Source organism: Henckelia pumila, unplaced genomic scaffold, assembly GCF_033568475.1.
Source record: "Henckelia pumila isolate YLH828 unplaced genomic scaffold, ASM3356847v2 CTG_525:::fragment_3, whole genome shotgun sequence".
NCBI lineage: Eukaryota > Viridiplantae > Streptophyta > Magnoliopsida > Lamiales > Gesneriaceae > Henckelia > Henckelia pumila.
The window spans coordinates 1,518,421-1,526,133 of record NW_027331857.1 but is presented as its reverse complement, the minus strand read 5'-3'; the positions used below and the strand labels follow the sequence as shown (position 1 = coordinate 1,526,133).

Sequence of the window (7,713 nt, the reverse complement as noted above, 5' to 3'; positions counted from 1 at the left end):
TGTTTAATTTATTATTTTAAATAATTTTAACTGTTTAGCTTATTTTTTTAAATATTTTCGAGTGTCCAACTTATTTATTTTAATTAGTCTAAGTTTAGCGGTTAGTTATTTTAAATTATTTTAAGTTATTTTAAATGTCTAGCTTATTTATTTAAATCCTTTTAATTGTCCAAATCATTTTAAAGGTTTTCATTTTCACTGGTGAATTTATTTAAATTACTTTTAAATGTTAGTCTAGTTTGTTTAAAGTATTTTAATCGCTCTTCTTGTTATTTAAATATTTTACTCGTTGTCGTGACATTGGAATATTTAAAGTGTTTAATTTTTAGAATTTTCAAGCTTGTATTTTTATTTAGTGCGATTTAATTTATAGTTCTAATTTTTTTTATTGGTTTGGCTTTTTTTTTTAGTGTATAGCACTTTTCCATAAATTTCATAACACTTCCATTTTTCTAGGGTTTACCTACATGTACACTTGAGTTCAAGATTAAATCCTAGCCGCACACTCACACTCACACTCACACTCACCACAAAACTCACGCACGCACACACTAAAACACACACACAAGAGCCGATTTCTTTGCCCTGTTCTTCAAGAACCCATCGGCTATGCTATTTTCTTCATTCAATCTCCTCAATCTCCTTTTCCTTCTCCGGTGATTCATTTCATAGCAAGCTGGTCGAAGAACTGGAGCTCATCCAGCCCGTGTCCAGCTCGATTTCCAGCATTGTTTCCCCTAACTTCGATCGGACATAGCTCATCGTAGTTGTCCTGTTCGATTCTTTTATTTTCTAAGCATAGGCAAGGATATGGTTTCTTCCTTTCTTGTAGATTAGACATTATGTGGCTTGCATTTTTTTGGAATTTTTTTGAAGTATCTACGTATACATGTGATGTGCCCTGCTCGAATCCCCTTCCCCATTTCCAGTCGAGATTTTAATGCTTTTTGATGGGAAATCGTATTGTGTGATGAGATATGATATATGTATGAACTTGAAATGCAATGTTTGGAGGACATGCTACTTTCGAAAATTTCCAGAATTTTATGTCTATATATTTCGAAATCTGTTACAAATTTTGCTAGCAAGTTGGTTCAAAAATGCGGGCTGTTTTGTGTCCTTCGGATTACCTCATAAATTTACTTAATATTGGTTTGTGGAGGATTGAAATGAAATCGGCATTTATGTCCTTATTATGTCAAAATTTCCAGAAATTTGCTAATCATGTGAATGCTTGGTTCGGTCGGTTTGTGTTGTTGGTGATGAGTTGGATGGTGATTTAGAGCTACCATGGTTGATATGTAGTTCACATGGTGGAATTAAGAAGGCTTGGAGTTGAGCTTGGTATTTTTTTTGGAGGATGCATTTGAAATTTGAGGTGTAGGAAACGGTTTTGGATGGTGGTTAGGGGCTGCCTTTGAGCTGGGTTTAAGGTGATTCAAGGTGAGTGGTTGTGGGGCCTCGGGTTGCTAATTTCAAATCTTAAAGGGCAATTAATGAATAAGCATCATTAATCTAATAAGGAAAAAATAAGGGTCAAGAATTTTTATTTTTTTTTTTCAAAAGGGCGGTGGGCTCGGGCGATAAAAAACTACCGCCCGGGCGCCCCTGATTTTTTCCTAAAACAGAAGGCTCGCGCTCGAGCTGCTAAAAACTGCAGCTCGGGCGCTTCCTGGTCAGAATTTCACCCTGTTTTTCAGCAGCCATTCTTGATCCTTTCCATCCATTCCAAGCTATCAAATTCAAGTCTAAAACATGTATATAAGGTCCAAATCATGCATATAAACATAAACAAGGTCTCAAACATCTATACATGTATTTGTTACATCGAACAAATCGCTAAATAACGATAAACGACATAAACTATCTCAAGTTTCATACATGCATTCCAAAACCAACAAGTTCTAAGGTTTGATGATTTTAGATCTCAAGACTTCATCTACAACCCGAGTCCTCACGTGCTAGACTCTCTCCCAACTTTCAATAACGTCGATGACCAGCTTCTGCCCCATCTGTTGTCATGCACACATACAAAACAAGACAACAGCCGGATAAACTCCGGTGAGAAATCAATCTCAGTATAACCAACATATAGAAAGCGTTAAATAAATCATATCGACTCTATTTAAACTCGACTCAAAAAATAGAGTAAATTAACGCTTCGCATAAGAACTGATTCATATAACTTCGAGGCCATCAAGATTCATAAATGATCTTGACATGGATATCCATCTATCGTAGCCATTCCGGGCTAGAAAATAAGGTTAACAGCAACCTTGGCATAGAATCAATTCAATATAGCATCATATCAACTCAAATTTAAAGATTCACTACCTGGGATGGATCGACAACATCACAATCAAATCAAAAACATAAACAAGTATGTGATTTTTACGGGCCAACTCAAAAATAGTCGTTCTTGAGTTTCAAAGTCCCTACTTCGCGATGTCGTCATTATACCTTCTAATATCTCGGTTCTGAACTCTTCAATCTGAAATATAACAACCAAAATACTCATATCAAACTTCATTCAAGACTATTATTTCAGAAACGAATCAAAACCATTAATCGATCGTCAATCAAACTCATTTCAAACCTCAACTTTTTTTTCTTCGGTTTAACTCGGCGTCTTGAATCGTTGGCCTTCAAACTCGACTGAAATTAAAGAATAAAAATGCTATAACATTCATAACATCTAAATAACAACTTCAACTCAGATATAGGCTATCAAAACGGTCCAAAAACTCGAATCGACGGCGTAGCGATTGAAAATCGGTAACCGACATAATCCCGAAATCATTTCTAACTTCAACCAACTCATACGTGTATTCAAATCAATAACCAGCTGATATATCATTCAAATCTTCATCTCAATAGCTATAATAAGTCATTTACATGCTGGAATCATGCTTCAACATAAATAACATAATCTCATCAATTCGGTTTCGAAATAGAATCGCATAAACGTCGATAACCATAATCAAGAGCTCAAAACCTAATCTCTGCCCCAAACTAATTTCGAATTTCAAATAAAACATCATAAAACTTACATGAGATCGAAGCCCTCATCGTAAGGATTCCAGAACAATTTACGAAATCGAAATCGGATAACCGAAGCAAAAGTTACAAGGATTTGAAGATCACAATTTCAAAGGAAAATGAAGAAGATGGTCTCTCGGCTTTGCTCTATTCTGAAAATTCTGAATATGAATAAACATACACATACTCATGCTGAGTAATCAATTAACAATATGATAACTTTCAAGCATAATTGCAGTTTAGCCCCTCAATTCTTCACTATTTGCAATTTGGTCCTCGGCCCTTATTTTAATTCAATTTCAATCCTAAATAATTTAAGAATATTAGAATTTAAATCGAAACTCTAAATATTCCCAAATTAAATATACTCGGATTAAAATTAAATAAATTCGGATTAATATTAATTAATCATGGGCCTTACATTTCTCCCCCACTAAGACATGAGTTCGTCCTCGAATTCATAAACAATATAGATATGCAGACTACATGCTCATAAGAATAAAGAATAACTGAAAATTGAATAAGAACTCACATCAGTGGAATAGATAAGGAAATCGTTGCTTCATATCATCTTCAACTTCCCACGTCGCTTCTTCAACTCCGTGCCGACTCCATTGAATCTTCACCAATGGAATGGTCTTCGATCGGAGTTGTTTTGTCTTCCTATCAAGAATCTGAATAGGTCGCTCGAAGTAGCAAAGAGTGTCATCCAACTCAGCTTCATCAGATCGAATTACATGAGATGCATCAGATATATACTTCCTCAACATCGATACATGAAAGACATCATGTATTCCAGATAAAAACATAGGAAGAGCGAGTCGATAAGCTAGATTTCCTCTCTTCTAGAGAATCTCATACGGCCAAATATACCTCGGAGATAATTTTCCTCGTTTGCCAAATCGGACTGTGCCCCTGAACGGTGAAATCTTCAGAAACACTTTATCTCCCTGATCAAAAGATAATGGCCGTCGTCGTATATCTGCATATCTGGACTGTCTGTGCTGTGCTATTCTCATTCTCTGTTGTATCAGTTTCACCTTCTCAGTCATCTGTCTGATCATATCTGGCCCTAACTCAGGTACCTCAGAAACATCATCCCAATACAAAGGCGATCGACACTTCTTTCCATATAATGCTTCAAATGGTGCCATCTCTATACTCGTCTGATAACTGTTGTTATAAGAAAATTCCACAAGTGGTATAGAATTTTGCCATGTAACACCAAAATCAAGTACTACAGAACTAAGCATATCCTCAAGCGTCTGAATAGTTCGTTCAGATTGACCGTCAGTTTGAGGATGATAAGCGGTACTCAAATGTAAACGCGTACCTAGAGCTCCTGTAGGCTATGCCAAAAGTTCGAAGTAAACCTCGGATCTCGGTCAGATACAATTGACTTTGGCACATCGTGTAGTCTTACCACTTCTCGAATATAGTGATCCGCCATTTGATCATGACGATAAGTCATTCGGTAAGGAATAAAGCACGCAGATTTCGTCAATCTGTCGATGATCACCCAAACAGCATCGCATCCTCAAGATGATCGTGGTAACTTCTTTACAAAGTCCATGGAAATGTGATCCCATTTCCATTCAGGAATTGATAAACTCTGTAATAAGCCACCCGGTTTCTTTCTTTCAGCCTTTATCTGTTGGCAATTCAAACATTTAGATACAAATTCAGTCACACCAGACTTCATTTGTTTCCACCAGTACTGACTCTTCAAGTCATTGTACATCTTTCTGCCTCCAGGGTGAACACTATAGCGACTGCAATGAGCTTCTTTCAAAATATTCTGTCTCAATTCTGCAATATTGGGAACAACTATTCGGTCATTCACATACAAGATATCATCGTCACTAACCTTGTACTCAGACTAATGTCCTGATCGGATCATTTCAATCGATTTCTGTACATTCTGATCAGCTTTCTGTGCTTCTTTGATACGAATTAGCAATTTTGGCTCAGCACTGATTGCATACACTCTCATCGGCCTTCCATCTTTCTCAAATACATACCCAGAACTACAACAATCTTCAATCAAATTAGATACACCTATCGTAGACAAGGATAAATCACATACCTTTCTACTCAGGGCATCCGCTGCTGCATTAGATTTTTCCGGATAGTATTTGATTTCACAATCAAAATCCTTCAACAAATCAAGCCATCGTCGTTGTCTCATATTCAATTCAGATTGTGAGAATAAATACTTCAGACTTTTGTGATCAGAAAAGATTTCAAACTTCTCGCCGTATAAGTAATGTCTCCAGATCTTTAATGCAAAGACGATTGCAGCCAATTCAAGATCATGAATCGGATACCTGACTTCATGTGGTTTTAGTTGTCGAGAAGCATAAGCGACAACATGTCCTTTCTGCATTAAAATACATCCCAAACCCTGGTGAGAAGCATCACAATAAACAATAAAATCACCAGTACCTGTAGGGATTTTCAAAACCGGCGCTGTAGTCAATCTCCTCTTTAGTTCGATAAAACTCCTTTCACACGCTTTAGACCAAATAAATGATGCATTCTTCTGTGTAAGCTGTGTAATAGGCTTCGCTATCGATGAAAAATCTCGAATGAATCGATGGTAATAACCAGCTAAGCCCATAAAACTTCAAATTTTTGGCACAGATGTCGGTCTCTGCCAACTAATCACAGCTTTAACTTTACTCGGATCAACCGAAATGCCATCTCCTGAAATTATATGACCAAGAAAAACAACTCTCTGCAACCAAAATTCACATTTGGATAACTTGGCATACAATTTCTCTTCTCTTAATGTTCTCAGTACAATTCGGAGATGATCAGCATGTTCACACAGATTCTTAGAGTATATCAAAATATCATCCATAAAGATAATCACAAAGTCATCTAAATATCTTTGAAATACTCTATTCATCAATCCCATAAAAACTGCTGGTGCATTTGTTAGACCAAAAGGCATGGCTATGAATTCATAATGGCCATACCTGGTTCTAAATGCAGTCTTAGGAATATCCTCGTCTCTAATCCTCAACTGATGATAACCGGATCATAGATCAATCTTCGAATATACCGACGATTGATAAGTGCATTTTGTATGCATTATTTCATGTTATTTTTATGTCTATTTTGTGTGCATTCATATTATTTTTATGTGTTTTTATTTTTTTAGTGCATGTGTATGTATTTCACTCATTGGGTTAATTTTGTAGGAAAATGGAATTTTGAAGAGTGAATTACGGAGCAGCCTTGATCGAAAAATCATATTTAATTTTAGAGACATTGAAATCCAATCTTCACCGTTCAGATTAAGGTTAAAGATGTTTTGAAGCTGCTGTCCAAATTTCAGCTCAATCCGACGGCTAGATCTCGAGATATGAATTTTTGAAAATTGTCGCTCGGCGCAGATTTTTTGTACTGCGCGCGCGCGAGAATCAAGCTCACGCGCGCGCGAGTCCGACGTACAGGGCTCTGTTTTTATGTGCTGCGCGCACGCGAGGCCTATGCCGCGTGCGCGCGCGTGTTCGGGGGTCATATGTGTTCCGAAAAATCCTTGTTTTGGGAGGAAATTAACTGGTAGGCATTCCGGACCATATATATAGAAGATATAACATATTTTTGAGGGTTTGGGGAAGCTCCAGAGCGCAGACAACGCAAGAGGAGGCGGCTACAAGGCTTGGGAGAGAAGATTTCTTCTTTCTTTTCTTCTTCTTATTTTTATTTTTGAATTATTGTTTTTAATTATTGAGTAGTTTATTTTCAACCAAGACGGCGTGATTGGGCCGAACAAATTCATGTAGAAAACTTGGATGTTTGTTTGGGATTTTTTAGAGTTGATTTTATTTTATTGATTGTCAGATTTATATTTATCTTGTGAATAGTCTGATCAACTGTTTGCTTGCATGTTAATCGATTCCAATTTGTACAGAGGAGGTTTTGATTTTGATCACTCTGATAATTAACATATTGTAAAACCGACTAGAAATAGAATTCGATTTCAGTGTGCGGTTTAGGTGTAAACTGAATTTTCACAAATATTTAATGCATTCAAATTTGATTAGAATTATGAAAGATTAGTTCATCAATATTTGAATAGGTTTGATTGTTCTAGAAATAGACCTTTGAACAAATTAGGAGAATTCCCGTGAATTAAGATTAAATCTGAATCCTGAATCGACTACATGTTACGTGATTTGTTCGGTACCTACGTGTGTCTTGGTTGTCTTTGTCTTAATTATTTTTATCTTCAGTTATTTTTATTCTTATTTCTTAATCAGTTTTTATTTTATATTCTTATTTTATTTAATTCAAAATCCTTCTTTTATTTTGTCTAGATTAAGTAAAATAATTAATTCTTGAGAATTGACTGTAGTCCTTGTGGGATCGATACTTGGACTCTTTGTCCACTTTACTATTACTTGACCTGGTACGCTTGCCAGTAGATTTATATCAAACCGATTTAGCCGGTCAAGTTTTTGGCGCCGTTGCCGGGGACTGTTTAGTTGATATTAGGATAGATTATTTGCTTGAGGCTAGAAATTTTTTTTTTATTTCTATCTTTTCGTTTTTATTTTATTTTATTTTAATTTTGATTTTTTTTCTTTTGTTTTGCTTGTGAGGTACTTGGAGATGGATCATCATCAGGTGTTCACAAGATTTGACCAGCAATACTTGGAGCCA

General features: G+C 36.0%; 1 long non-coding RNA gene across 1 annotated transcript; it reads left to right on the top strand.

The window, feature by feature from the left end:
• Positions 1 to 547: 547 nt before the first annotated feature.
• On the top strand, positions 548 to 6,880 carry LOC140873297 (uncharacterized). The gene is made up of 2 exons (XR_012147993.1): positions 548 to 802; positions 6,246 to 6,880. It is a non-coding gene; the product is annotated as an uncharacterized lncRNA (long non-coding RNA).
• The last annotated feature ends 833 nt before the right edge of the window (positions 6,881 to 7,713 follow it).